The sequence below is a fragment of the Nuphar pumila genome, chromosome 8 (genome assembly GCF_984573655.1).
Source record: "Nuphar pumila chromosome 8, dmNupPumi1.hap1.1, whole genome shotgun sequence".
NCBI lineage: Eukaryota > Viridiplantae > Streptophyta > Magnoliopsida > Nymphaeales > Nymphaeaceae > Nuphar > Nuphar pumila.
Genome location: NC_143256.1, coordinates 107,317,998 through 107,333,543, shown reverse-complemented (window position 1 = coordinate 107,333,543; position 15,546 = coordinate 107,317,998). Strand labels below are relative to the sequence as shown.

General features: G+C 34.1%; 1 long non-coding RNA gene across 1 annotated transcript in view; it reads left to right on the top strand.

Annotated features, from left to right (window-relative positions):
* The window catches only part of LOC149830142 (uncharacterized), a 36,766-nt gene extending 21,572 nt beyond the window's left edge, over positions 1 to 15,194 (top strand). Inside the window, exon 3 of the long non-coding RNA XR_016433632.1 lies at positions 14,977 to 15,194. This is a non-coding gene — a long non-coding RNA (uncharacterized LOC149830142). The remainder of the gene's footprint in view (positions 1 to 14,976) is intronic.
* The last annotated feature ends 352 nt before the right edge of the window (positions 15,195 to 15,546 follow it).

Here is a 15,546-nt window from a genome sequence, read left to right as displayed (position 1 = left end):
TTTACCTTAATATAAATATGTAATTTTCATGGATCCAACTTTGCAGTAAGTTGGTGAGGGTTGTAGGGGGGGGGCAACACCCCCGAGGCAAAAACAATTCGAGAGTAGCTTTGCAATTTTACTCATAATAAAGTTTTTTTACCTTAACCCATTTTCTTGAGCGAAAAAATTATCGAAATGCACATTTTTTACCTTAAGTCACTTCTTTGGGTGAAAAAATGGTGGAAATGTACTATTACTTGACGAAATCACGAAAGCCCTCTTCCCAGCACAAGCATCAGCTTCTAAAACGGTCTCACAACTCCTAGGGTGCATTGGAAGCCCTCTAATATGTTCGTTCCTCACAAGCTCTTTAAAACCCAAAAACATAAAAATACGGTTTTGCGTATTTTAAAGTCCGCAGGCACTATATTGTGCGATATGGTACGATACACACCCGTATTCGTATTGATCTCTTACATCGATATGATACGGTATGATGACAACATTGGTTATAGGGGCTTTCCTGTCATCTGGGAACAAAGTAGAAAAGAAACAGATGGTTTGGATGACTAGAGCATCCTTATGTTTACCTGTTTTACTTCTTTCAAGGTGTGTTTGATGGCAGAAAAGTCTCCCTGAAGGAGAAACCTTCCATTTTACGTGGGTCCCACATGCAGTATCGAACAGAGGATAAAATTGTCCCGCCACTTTCCACTTGTACTCCCCAAAAAGTGGAGATAAAAAGTCGCTGGGGAGACCCAGCGACTTTATTTCTGACAACTTTCTCCTTACTGGAGAAATTACCAGCGCCCTCAATGTCTGTGCTTATGAATGTTGGTTCTTACAAAATATAAGCTTTCCTTTTTAAGGTATATATAAATATCACATACTAAATGTAGAATTGAATTCTAAGGTGAAGAAAACATCATCTTTGGAATGTTCCATATTTTGTTTACTATACAATTCAAATGCTTTCCAATTCTGCTTGATCAGACACTGAAAATGAGTATTTTGAATGATGTGATCAGAGCTGGGCCTGTGCATTCCACGATGAGAGAGTTCAAATGGGTTGCTGAAAGTGGTTTATTCCTGGACTCCTGGATTTTCTAGTGGCTGCCACTTTACAACTCACATATTGCCTTTTCTTTTTCCTTATTTTTGGAAGTTTTAGTTTCTACTATTGCGATAGAATATATTGGACAAATTATTTTGCCTTCTTTTGCTGTCTGAATTGAATCTTGTCAAGTGATTGCATGCCCCTATCAGCAGGTTTTTGTAGTCTTGAATTACAGCTTGTTGGACAGTAATATGACATTACGCCTCACCTTTATTTCGATGCTAATAATAGTTAAGGAGCTTATTATTTTGAAATTCTCAAGATACAAGCTATCACTTGCTGTTATCTTTTTATTTTCCTGTTTTTCTTTTTCTTTTTTTTCTTTGATGACCATCCCAAAGTTTGTAACAGCGTATCAATTTGGGGTATGAGACCCATTATGCCTCGCCTTTATTTCAAAGTTAATAATGGTTAGGCTAATTGGAGGTTATTATTTTGAAAATTTCTCAAGATACAACCTATCACGCCCTTCTATCTTTTTATTTTCCTGTTTTTTTTTCTTTTTCTTTTTCTTTTTTTCTTTGATGATCTTTCCAAAGTTTGAAAGGGCACATCAACTTGGGATAGAGGTCATGTACTGCCAAGTTCAAGGAACCAATTCATTTTGAATCACACTAATTTCATGGTCCTGTGTAATTTTCACTCTGGTCTACAGTCAACTTGCTGAACTTGTAGAGATTGGGTTACTGTGTACATCCTACATCATTTTCGTATTTACTTCTTTGTCACTCTCTGATTGTCATCTTTGTGGCTCTTGGTGCGACCAGTGAAGTTGTTAGAAAAGTTTTAAAATATAAAATCTTGGTGATTTTGTTTACTACCAAAAGTGCTTTGAAAAAGTTTACTCCCATATCTAAGAGAGAAAAGTTTTTCAAGTGGTTTAAATAGAGAGTTTGTTATCTATTCTTTATTTTGGTAAGACTTGAGTCTTTAGGTGGATTGTGGACGTCGTGCAGCAATGGACGCGCCTTTCGTGCGTGCGTGTGTGTACGCTTGAGGCGCAATGTGGCGTTTTGATAGCACACTTTGCATTTCGCACGCTCGCAGCGGTGCGAGGTGCAAATGTCTGTTTTGTCTTTTCGGTTTTGAGATATCTAGCCGTTTGAAAGATTTTAGTAGTATTTATATTGAGTTTATGGCGCTTTGTGGCTGTTGGTTGATTTTGAAGACCTTTGATTGACAGTCAAAGGTGGGTGACCGTTCAAGGACTTTTTCATCCTTTTTTTTTCTTCAAACCGTCAGGATTATGACCATTAGTTTCATTTATCTCAAAACGTTTTAGGCCTTTGTAACAAGTCTATAAATATCTTCTTTTTTCGTCTTTTGGATAATCAGAATTTCTGACTCTTCAGTTTTCTCCTTTCTTTCTTCCCGGTTTGGCTTGCAGAGTTCATGTGCGGGAGAGGTCATTTGTTCTTGCGAAATAGTGACTCTCTTGAGGTTCAAGCCTACTTGTATCTTGGGAACTCAGTCGTAACAAAACTCTTGTTGCATCTTCAAAATTCCTGGAGTGGGGCGATTAAAGTTCTAAAGATAGCGATCTTAAGAACGTGCCTCTAGGCTTGAGATCTCTTTTCTTAAACCCTTTTTATCACAATGTTGGAATAACAATGTTAGAACTTCAGCATGGTCTCTGGTTTAACATCCAACTCCATCAATTTGCTTAGTCGTGACCTTGAAAAACTAGATCGATTTGATGGGTCAAACTTCAAGCGGTGGCAATCAAAGGTCTCTTTCTTCTTGTCCGAGCTGTATATCGACTATGTCTTCAAAAAGGCTTGTTCCACTGTCGCTGTTGGAGAAGTTGATATAGAAGAACAGAAGAAAGAGCGAGAGAAGTGACATACTGACAACTACCAATGCAAAGAGCATATCTTGAACACTTTAGTCGATTCTCTCTTTGACTTATATTCTCCATTGGAGTCGGCTAGAGAGTTGTGGAATGTTCTCGAGATCAAATACAATGCAGAAGATGCTGGTAACAAAAGGTTTATCGTAGATCAGTATGTTAATTTTTTTATTGTTGATGATGAGCGTATACTTACTCAAATTCATGAGATGCAAATTTTGGCCTATAAGATCAAAGGAGAATGTATGTATCTTGATGATGACTTTCAAGTTGCTGTCATCATTGGGAAACTACCGGATTCCTGGAAAGAATATAAGAATCACCTAAAACATAAAAATGAGAAAATCACTTAAGATGATCTTCTTAAGGACATCCGAATTGAGGAGACACGTCTTCGTGACAAAAAGAATTTGAGTCCTGAAGAGGGTTATCCTAAAGTGAAATTTGTTATAATAAGGGTGACAAATCATGAAAACCTAGAAAATAAAAAAGAATTTCGTGAAAGGGAAAAAACCAACTGATAAAAAGAAAAATAGTTGCTATGTTTGTGGCAAGTTTGATCATTTTGCTAGAGAATGCAGAGAAAGGAAGATGACTGGTCCTAAGCCAAATGAGTCAGATGAAAGGCTTGTTGTGATCTCTGAAACCTTCATGGTGGCTGCAAATAAGGACTGGTACCTGAATACTGGAAGCATTGTTCATGTGGCTAACGACATAAACTTGTTCAAGTCGTATGAAGTAGTGGGGGAGGGATGCAATCTATTTATCGGAAACTCTTCCTCAACTAAAGTGCTGGGAAAAGGGAGTGTGAAAATTAAGTTCACCTCCGGGAAAGTCCTAATACTTGAGAATGTCCACTATGCTTCAGAAGTTCGAAAAAAAATTAATCTCTGTTGATCTACTGTCACGAAATGGTTTTAAGATTGTTATTGAGTCTGAGATTGTAACTGTGACCAAAGAAAAAATCTTTGTAGGAAAAGGGTTTGCCACTTGTGGTATGTTTAAGATGAGCATAAATGAAACTATTACTTCTGTTTATATGGTTGACTCCTATTTTCTTTGGCATTCACGATTAGGACATAAATTCTCGTTGCATTCATAATATTAATAACTTTGGTCTTCTTTCTTGTCATGTTAGAATAAAACATAATCATAAGTGTGAGACATGCATTCAAACAAAGCTAACTAGACTCCCGTTTTCTAGTGTAGAAAAGAATTATAAATTGCTTGAATTAGTGCATTCTGACGTGTGTACGATGAATAATGTTTTGAGTCGTCGCAGCAATAGGTACTTTATTACTTTTATAGATGACTACTCGAAATTCTGTTATATTTATTTGATGAAACATAAATATGAAGCATTTTTCAAATTTCTTCTTTATCTAGCCGAAGTACAAAATATGTTTAAAACAAAGATTGTATATTTAAGAACAGATAGAGGAGGTGAATACTTAGGTGGTGAATTTGATAAATTCTGTGGAGATAATGATGTTATCCATCAAACATTAGCGCCTAGAACTCCTGAATAGAATGAAGTAGCAGAAAGAAAAAAACAGAACACTTATAGAAATGGTGAATGATATGCTTCTTAAAGCAGGTTTGCATTCCAACTTATGGGGTGAGGCTATACTTTCTGCTTGTTATATTCTTAACCGAGTTCCTTATTCCAAATCTGAAAAATCACCTTATGAATTGTGTTTTGGTAAGAAACCTAATCTTAGTTATTTTTGTGTTTTAGGGTTGTTTAACATATGTTAAAATTTCAGAAAATAAAAGGAAAAAGGTTGGACCTAAAGCATTTAAATGTGCATTTGTTGGGTATACTGAACATAGTAAAGCATATAGATTTCTGGACAATGTTAATGATGTTATTGTTGAATCCAGAGATGCATCTTTCATAGAACACAAAAATGCATTTGATTCTCTTCTTAATGGCAGTCGTATTACAGTAGATGAATATCCTGTTAATGACATGATTAAATATTCTAATGACTGTGCTGAAGTTAGACACAGTAAACACATTAAAAAATCAACTAATTTTGGTTTTGATTTTTATACATTTCTGATTGAGAATGATCCTGTGTCTTTTCAAGATGCGACGTCTTCTCAAGATGCTGCCTTTTGGAGAGAAGCTATTAATGATGAAATATAATCAATTATGTCTAATAATGTTTGAAAAATAGTGGATTTACTTGTTGGTTGCAAAACTGTTGGCTGCAAATGGATTTTCAAAAAGAAATTAATAGCTGATGGTACAATGGATAAATTTAAAGCTCGTTTGGTTGCAAAAGGTTTTAAACAAAAAAGGTATTGATTATTTTGATACTTTTGCTCATGTAACCAGAATATCTACTATTAGAATTCTGATTGCCATGACTATCATATATAAGCTTTAAATCCATCAAATGGATGTGAAAACAACCTTTTTGAATGGAGAACTAGATGAAGAGATATATATGGAGCAACCTGAAGGTTTTGTAGTGCTAGGGCAAGAGCGCAAAGTTTGCAAACTTGAGAAATCCTTATATGGATTAAAGCAAGCCCCTAAGCAATGACATGAAAAATTTGATAGTTCTCTGGTACATAATGGTTTTAAAATTCATGATGCTGACAAATGTGTCTACAGTAAAGTAGATTGTAACTCAATTGTCATTATTTGTTTATATGTTGATGATATGCTTATTTTTGGGTTCCAATAGTGAATGCGTAAATCAAACAAAAAGATTTTTATCTTCAGTGTTTTATATGCAAGATTTGGGTGTGACAAATGTTATTTTAGGAATCAAAATCATAAGAGATAATAATTGCATTGCATTATGTCAATCACATTATATTGAGAAAATTCTTACAAAGTATAGATATATTAATAGTTCACCAGCATGCACGCCATATGATCCAAATATGAAATTGACTCCTAATGTTGGTGCAAGTGTTCAACAATTAAAATATGTCAGTGTTGTAGGTAGTCTTATGTATGCAATGAATTGCACAAGGCCTGATATTGCCTATGCAATGAGTAAAGTGTGTAGATATACTAATAATCTTGGGCATCAACATTGGAATGCAGTGAACAAGATTCTTAGATATCTTAATCATACTTTAGACTACAAAATCCACTATACTGAGTTTCCTGCTATTATTGAAGGGTATAGTGATGCAAGTTGGAATACCGATTTTGAAGATTCCAAGTCTACGAGTGGTTGGGTTTTTACCCTTGGTGGAGGAGTAGTTGCATGAGGATCTAAGAAACAGACCTGTATAACTTATTCTACAATGGAATCTGAGTTTATTGCTTTGGCATCTGCGTGTAGAGAAGCTGAATGACTTGAGAATATGTCAGTGGATATTCCACTAGGTGAGAAGCCTATACCTGCTATTTCAATGTTTTGTGAAAGCCAATCAATTATATGTAAAGCAGATAATATAAAATACAATGGAAAGTCTAAACATATTAGTCTAAGACAGTTTTATAAGACAACTGATTGATGACAATATTATATCATTGAAATATGTGAAATCATGTCAAAATTTGGCAGACCCATTTACAAAAGGCCTTTCGAGAGATGTCATCACTAAAATATCGAGGAGAATGAGAATTAAGCCAATTAAGTCATCACCTAAGGATACCCAACCTAGAGCGCTGAAGATCCCACATGCCTATGTTCAATGAGAAACGAATTGGTGAATGACAGATATTGAGCATATTTATGTAAGCCTATTACTGATGTGTGCTCATGAGCTGTAACTAATGTGAGGGTTGAGCTAATAGCTCTTAATGAATTTGTAGGCCTTAAGGCTAGGGTGTGTGTTACAGTACACCTAGACAAACTCACCTATGTGAGTGTAGAAGTGTGAGCCGCTTCTTATGAGATCTGACAATTCTCTAGAGCACTCATGAATCCAGAGAAGCACAATGCTCAAAATGTGCCGACATGAAATCCACACAATCGAACTTTTTGGAAACCTATGTATGATTGAAAAGTCGTTAACAATATAAGGAGCTAAGTTTAAGGCAAGTCCACTTAGCACCTTGGTTAATTTAGGTTTTCTTTCAATAAGTGGGGGTTCAAGTCTTGCGATGCATAAGTTTCTATGCAAGCCAAGTACATTTTAAAACTAGTGGGGGATTGTTAGAAAAGTTTTAAAATATAAAATCTTGGTGATTTTGTTTACTACCAAAAGTGTTTTGAAAAAGTTTAGTCCCATATCTAAGAGAAAAGTTTTTAAGTGGTTTAAATAGAGACTTTGTTATCTATTCTTTACTTTGGTAAGCCTTGAGTCTTTAGGTGGATTGCGAACGTTGTTGCGCATCGTGCAGCAACGGATGCGCCGTTCGCGTGCATGCGCGCGCGTGTGTGCGCAAGGGCGCTTGAGGCGCAATGTGGCGTTTTGATGGCGCACTTTGCACTTCACACGCTCGCAGCGGTGCGATGTGCAAATGTCCGTTTTGCCTTTTCGGTTTTGAGATATTTGGCCGTTTGAAAGGTTTTAATAACATTTATATTGAGTTTATGACGTTTTGTGGTTGTTGGACGGTTTTGAAGACCTTTGATTGACAGTCAAAAGTGGGTGACCGTTCAAAGACCTTTTCATTCTTTTTTTTTCAAACCGTCAGGATTATGGCCATTAATCTCATTTATCTCAAAATGTTTTAGGCCTTTCTAACAAGTCTATAAATCTCTTCTTTTTCCGTCTTTTAGATGATCACAATTTCTGACTCTCCAGTTTTCTCCTTTCTTTCTTCCCGATTTGGCTTGCAGAGTTCATGTGTGAGAGAGGTCATCTGTTCTTGCGAAGCAGTGACTCTCTTGAGGTTCAAGCCTAGTTGTATCCTGGGAACTCAGTCGTAACAAAACCCTTTTCACATCTTCATAATTCTCGGAGTGGGGTGATTGAAGTTCTAAAGATAGCGATCTTAAGAATGTGCCTCTAGCCTTGAGATCTCTTTTCTTAAACCCTTTTTATCACAAGGTTGGAATAACAGTTCTGATCATGCCTACCAGATAATCGGAGCCCTTGTGGGTTTCTAACTCTTGGTTGTTGCTTTTAGCATGTATGAGTTTACATCCATCTTTGATTTGTAGACAACACTTCTATTTTGTGCTTTTGCTTGGCTTGCTATGGTAGGCCATAACCTGACTTAGTGATGCAGTTTTACGGCGAAAATGACAGCTGGACCAGTTAGCATTTCATTGGATTCATGAAGGTTTCTGGTGTTCAAATCCCATCAGGGGCTGTGCCCAAGCTTGGCTAACACGAATTTGGTTTAGATCTAGAGCTCAACACCACCATGAGATGTCAGATATGTTTGCCTTTATATTGAACTGAGTTCAACCAGGCCATGAGATGACGGGCAGGGTTGTGATTTGTGAACCTAGCAGCCCATGTTTGGGCTTAGTTTGGGTTGCATGAGAACCCATTTGGGCTAGTGTGCTGAGCCATTTAGCAGACCAAGTCTAACATGTCTTACTGGCACTCGGTTCGGCTCAGCTCATATAGTCTCGTTAAGAACTGTGTGTGTGGACACCCTGATAGGCCTGTTAAGAAAAGTGTATCAATTGTCTCAACAATTGTAACAGTGAGATCATGGGTTCGATTTTGGCCATTGAATACAAAAGGTAAGGAAAAAAAAAGAGTTAGCTCAGTCTTGGCTTGTTTTGTATGGGCTTCTCATGAATTTGAGCTTGGCTTGCTACAGGACTGAGCTAGTTATTTGACTAAACTAACAGAGGTTGAACAGCCCAAGCTCGGATTGTGGGTTCGTTTACAATTACTAAAAGACGTGCAAGATGAACTTTGTATTTTGGACACAGCGATGTTCAAGGTGTGTTTGATGGCACGTCCAAACAGCCAGAACACATGGTCTTCCACAACTGTACTAGGTCTAGCGCTTGTTTCAACTAGACAAGAAGTTGTGTTTGTTGTGTCCACGTTAGATTTTTAGTTGTGCAGACATCTTGAACACATGGATAATGGGTCAGACACAATTATGGATTTTAGCTTCAAATATGGATCTCAGATTGGATTAAGTACCAAAAAAAAGTTTAAATTTTGGGTAATTTGAGAACAAAATAAAAATTCATAATTTTCTATATACAAATGCAAAAACATAAATAAATCATAAAACCCTACAATGGGTAAACCAAAAAATCTTAAACTACAAGAAAAATAAATCATAAAATAAAAAATCATAAATTTAAATATAAAAAACTTTAATGAAAGAAGATCAAAGAAAGACAACCCTAATCAAATATAAGAAAAGCCATAATCAAATTAAGTATAAGAAGCCCTAATTATAAAAATTTGATTCAAAACCTTAATAAAAAAATCAAAGAAAAAAAAACCCTAATCAAATAAAAAGAACACCCTAATAAAATTAAATAATAAAATTTTTAATTAAAGAAATTTGATTCGAAGCCCTAATCAATGAAAAAGAAAAAAACCCTAATCATTTAAAAAAAGCCTAAATAAAAATAAAGAAACCCTAATCAATGAAAAAAAAAAACCTAAATGAAAATCAAACTAGAAAACTCTAATCAATAAAAATTAAAAAACCTAATCAAAGAAAAAAAATCTCTAATCAGTGAAGAAGAATAAGACTGATGAAGGAGAGAAAGAGAAGGGAACAAAGAAGAAGTGAGAAGAAAGAATAAAAGGGGAGGAGAGAGAGGAACAACGAAGAAGGGAAAGAGAGAGAGATGTTTAGATTTTTTTTAAACCGTGTTCTCCCGTCCTGTTCTCAGTGTTACATGGGGCGGGGGGGGGGGGGGGGGGGTGAGCAATGTTTCACCATTCCACAGATGCGGCGAATGCATGTGTTTGATCGCTGCAGCATCTCATGGGAATGCAAGATCAAACACCACCTCAAGGAACAATAACCACTAGGTGGTCACTCTGAATCTACATATAGATCCACCTAAAAAGTGGTTAAATATGGGTCTACAACATGAAGAAGAGAGGCTATTCGTGTGTAAATTCTTTATCACTCTGTGATTGTCAACTTGATGGCTTTTACAGGAGCTAGCTCTGGCCTGTCTCATTCAGGGATTTTGGCTCGGCTAAAAATGAACACAAGCCAGGCCACAAGCTTAATCCATTGGTAAACGAGTGTCAAGAGAATTACTTGAAAAAGTGCAGTTAATTCACCATAAGTCTATTGCTGCTCGTGAAGACCAATCTAAGAAAACGGGATCGAACAACGTAGGTGAAAATCACGCTTCTCCTGCCCCTTGTGAGAAGTTACGCCAAAGCGTAAACATCATCTTCGACAAGTCAGGCATAAACGTTGTAGATTATGATAGAAATATCCACCTAGCGAAGGGTATCAAAAGAAAACCTGCCTATAATCGTAGTCGTCGGAGGACAAAGGGTGCACTGGAATTGGTTGGCCAGAAAATGTCTAAGAAATAACCAACCTCTAAGCAACCAAGCCCTTCACATGAACTCGTATTGCTTCCCATGTAAATTGTATTACGTGCAACCTAGCAATATCTAGCTTGTGTAATTTTCAACATGCAACAATACCATATAGACATGCACTACAATGTTGAAATCTGCAATCCACCCCACCTGTTTGAGTAAAACGATGACACGAGTTTGACAAGTCTTTTGGTATATAACAATTTTGGGAGGATGTTTGCATTTCTTGTTGAATTTAATGTAGTGTCTGATATTGTTCTATTTCATGTCAGACTCAGTTCAATTCAAAAGTGAGCAACGCAACACAAGAATCACGTGTGGATTCTTCAACTACAAAATAGTTGTAGTATTTAATTTTCATTAGTGTAAATCATTGGAATTTTTAGCATTGTATAATTCTTTGTTGTAAATCGATAATTCTTTGTTATAATTCTATAATTCTTTGTTGTAAATCGATAATTCTTTGTTGTAATTCTATAATTCTTTGTTGTAAATCGATAATTCTTTGTTGTAATATTATAATTCTTTGTTGTAATTCTACAATAGAAATCATACTACAAATATCATAAAAATTGATACTAGAAAAGACATATTATCTTACAAATCGATATACGACAATTCAATATAATATATTACAAATCGGTATACATCAATTCAGCATAAATCGATATTAAGAATCAGCATAGAAATCAATATTGAGATTCAGAACAATATCTTAAATGGATTTAAAAATTCGTATTGATATATTTAAAATCGATATTTAGAATCAGAACAATATCTTAAATCTATATTAAGAATCAACATAGAAATCGATATTAAGATTCAGAATAATATCTTAAATCAATTTGGAAATTCGTATTGATATCTTAAAAATCGATATTTAGAATCAAAACAATATCTTAAACCGATACTAAGAATCAAAATAACATCTTAAATCGATATGAAAAATCCTATTGATATCTTAAAAATCGATATTTAAAATCAAAACAATATCTTAAATATGGGTTTAGTAAGATATTAAGGGTTTAGGGTTTACAGTATAGGGTTAGGTATAATAATATATTATGAGATATATGTACCGATTTGTAAAATATTAAGTGCTTTCTAGTGTCAATTTGTAAAATATTAAGTGCTTTCTAGTGTCGCTTTTACGTATCTCACAAATCGATACTAGAAAACACATAATATCTTACAATTCGATATACGGTAATTCAACATAATATATTACAAATCGATATTAACAAACAAAATATTATCTCACAAAAATCGATATAATATCCTATAAATTATAAGATGTGTCAATTTGCAAGATATTTGTTTTATGATTTTGAAACGTGTGCCTGCAGAATTTACATTATTGTGATTTGGGCGATTGAGGTGGCGATTTGTGTATTTAACACACGTGTGCCCGGTTCGTAATTTTGGTTTATGGATCAATGTGAATTTTGTACACAGTCTTACAAAATTTGTATACACAGTCTACAAAATCTGTTATAAATGTTTGTATACAAAAAATTTGGAAATTGAAAGTTGAACCAAAAATTGCTCTCTCTCTCTCAGCAGTAGAACGTAACCCTCTTCATGTTATCCTTGAGAACATGTAGACGTTTAAAAGGACTTTCTCTTACTTCTGGGGGCCTCGCGTCTTTCATAGCTTTCTAGGTAATCTTGCAGTCTGGGTTTTTGTACCTTCCTCAACTAGAAAATCCTTCAATTTTTTGTATAGTTATGTGCGGAATCCAGGTATATCATCCTGAAAAAAACCCGAAAGTTAGACCGATATAAAAATGTAGTCACCAATAATATAGGATAATAAAACATGTTTAAGTGTACAGCATACATCGGTGAATTCTGGTGTTCGTCCATAGTATATTGCTTCAATATACTTTATTACAAAGACGCCACAATCGACACCATTATTTTGTAAAGGAGCATCATCTGCGATGTGAAGCCTCCACGGGCCAATGTCGTCACCCAACATGTTTCTAAAAACTCCAACCCGTGGTTTATGCAAAAGCAAGTAAATTATAGGCCACAGTATAAGATACAATAATCTTAAAGATAAAAACTTACCAAATGTAGAATGTCACGGTCTACACCAATGTTATAGTCCAAGGACTTGTATAACCATATTTTTTTTCTCGTACATCCAACACATATAAGACCCAATGCTTTTCTGATTGCCACAATGTAGGAATCAATATCAGTAAATCGATTATAAAATATCTTAAAAAATAGATATGAAAATGCGTACTGATACAATAAAAATCGATGTTAAGAATCATCATATAAATCGATAATAAGAATCAAACCAATATCTTAAATCGATATTTGGAATTAGCATACAAATCGATATTAAGAATCAGAACATCTTAAATTGATATGAAATTTTTTGTTGATAGCTTAAAAATAGATATTAAGAATCAACATAGAAATCAATATTAAAAATCAAAACAATATCTTAAATCAATATTAAGAATCAGCATAGAAATCGATATTAAGATTCAGAGCAATATCTTAAATCGATTTAGAAATTTGTATTGATATCTTAAAAATCGATATTAAGAATTAAAATAATATCCTAAATCGATATTAAGAATCAACATAGAAATCAATATTAAGAATCAGAATAATATCTTAAATCAATATGTTTATAGCTTAAAAATATGTATTAAGAATCAGCATAGAAATCGATATTAAGAATCAAAACAATATCTTAAATCAATATTAAGAATCTAAACAATATCTTAAAAATCAATATTTAAAATCAGCATAGAAATCGATATTAAGAATTAAAACAATATCTTAAATCGATATGCAAATTCCTATTGATAGCTTAAAAATCGATATTAAGAATCAAAACAAGATCTTAAATAGATTTAACATCTTACAAATCGATATGGTCACAAACCTTTTCACTTGAACAAAAGTCTGCCATTCGGTCATCAGTACCTTAGTATTGTAGTTCGTCTAGAAATCCAGCCGCGTATAACATTCAACGGACAATACTCTGTTAAACGGAACAATAATAATAGTAAGTTTAAAACATGAAGGTATATTAATAAATAAAAAAAATAAACATATAAGATAACCAATATACCATAAAATAAGAGGTGACGACGCAAACCGACATGGTTGTTCCCTTGCTTTGAATATACATGACGAAATCGTGTATAGTCTGTTTACAACAAACATGCACTTGTTAATATACATACTCATGACATACATAAATGTATAACTAATAGTGATTTCATACGTACAAAATTACTCATAGTGTGTCCTTCTGCAAATTCATCTCGCATCCGGTCGATGTTCTCTTCGAGCACTTTGCTGAGTTTTCTGGCACCTTATTTTGTAGATGTTGCACTGAAATTAGCTGAATATTCAGTAAATGAACTGTAGCATTATATTTAGTAAACGAACTGTAAACGACGTAAAAAAGGTGAAGCAGGTTATAGGAATCAAAGGTACCCTTTTTTGTGAACATTTGACTAAATCGCAACATCCTTCTTCACATATATGTATGGTTGAATCACTATGAGAGTTTTTTTACAACCTTACAACACATATATGCATGATTTAGTCACTATAAAATTTTCTTAGTGTCTTATGACACACATATGCATGATTGAATCACTATGAAAGTTTTTTGACAACCTTAGAACACATACAAGCATGCTTTTATCACTATGACAACCTTAGAACACATGTGAGCCTGATATTAGCATATATGAAAGTTTTTTAATGACTTATAACACATATATGCATGATTGAATCACTATAAAAAAATTTTATTGCCTTAGAACACATATGAGCATGATTGAATCACTATGAAAGTTTTTTGACTGCCTTATAACACATATGAGCATGATATTAGCATATATAAAAGTTTTTTGACTGCCTTATAGCACATATATGCATGATTGAATCAATATGAAAGTTGTTTGACAACCTTGGAACACATATATGCATGATTAAATCAATATGAAAGTTTTTTGACAACCTTAGAACACATATATGCATGATTGAATCACTATAAAAGTTTTTTGACAACCTTAGAACACATACAAGCATGTTTTCATCACTATGAAATTGTTTTACTGCCTTAGAACACACATATGCATGGTTGAATTACTCTAAATTTTCCTTAGAACACATTTATGCATGATTTAGTCAATATGAAAGTTTTTTGACTGCTTTAGAACACATATGAGCATGATTGAATCACTATGAAAGTTTTTTGACAACATTAGAACACACATAAGCATGATTTCATAACTATGGAAGTTTTTTGACTGCCTTGTAACACATATATGTATGATTGTGATACATAACACATTTATTTGACAACCTTATAAACCATATATACATGCGTGAATCACTATGACATTCTTTGACAACCTTAGAATACATATCTGCATAATTGAATTACTATAATTTTTTTTTTCAGTCTTAGAACACATATCTGAATTCTGTTAATGTCTTTCAGTTTATTTTTAGTCTATGTGTCATTAAACCATTTACTTTGTTGCATTAGATTAGGTGCATTGCATATAATTTATTTTATTATATTTTGTTTATAAATACTAACATTTTGGTTCTCTTGTAGGATGCTGGAGATGATCAGCGTAGAGGAGCTGATAGAGGCATGGAGGGAGGGGCAAATCGAGAAAATGAAGAGGATGATGCCCATAATCGTGACGAGGATTAGATTCATTTGTTTAATTTGTTTGATGTACTTGTAACTAATTATAACTTGGCAAGGTCTGTATTTGGTTGTTAAAGTTTGTTTAACTTATAACTTGTGTTAAATTTGTTTCACCTGTATATGTATTTTTTATGTGTACTTTGTTTTTTATAAGCAGGTTATATGAATTGTATAACGAGAAATTTTTCTCGAGTTTCAGAATATTTCCAAAAAAAAATTAATTATTTTTTAAATTAGCACCGGATATTTTTCTTCGCTACTCCGTCGCCAATTTAAAGTAGTCATTGGTTTGTGATGGAATTTAAGCTGTCGCTAATGTCCGTCGCCAAATTGACGACGAACATTAGCGACAGATACGTATCCCTCGTTAAAGAGTAGCGGCGGATTAAATTCTGTCGCATAACCAAATCAGTCTCTATTTAGCGACGGATTGGCGACAGATAAATTCTATCGCAGTTTAGAGACTAGGGT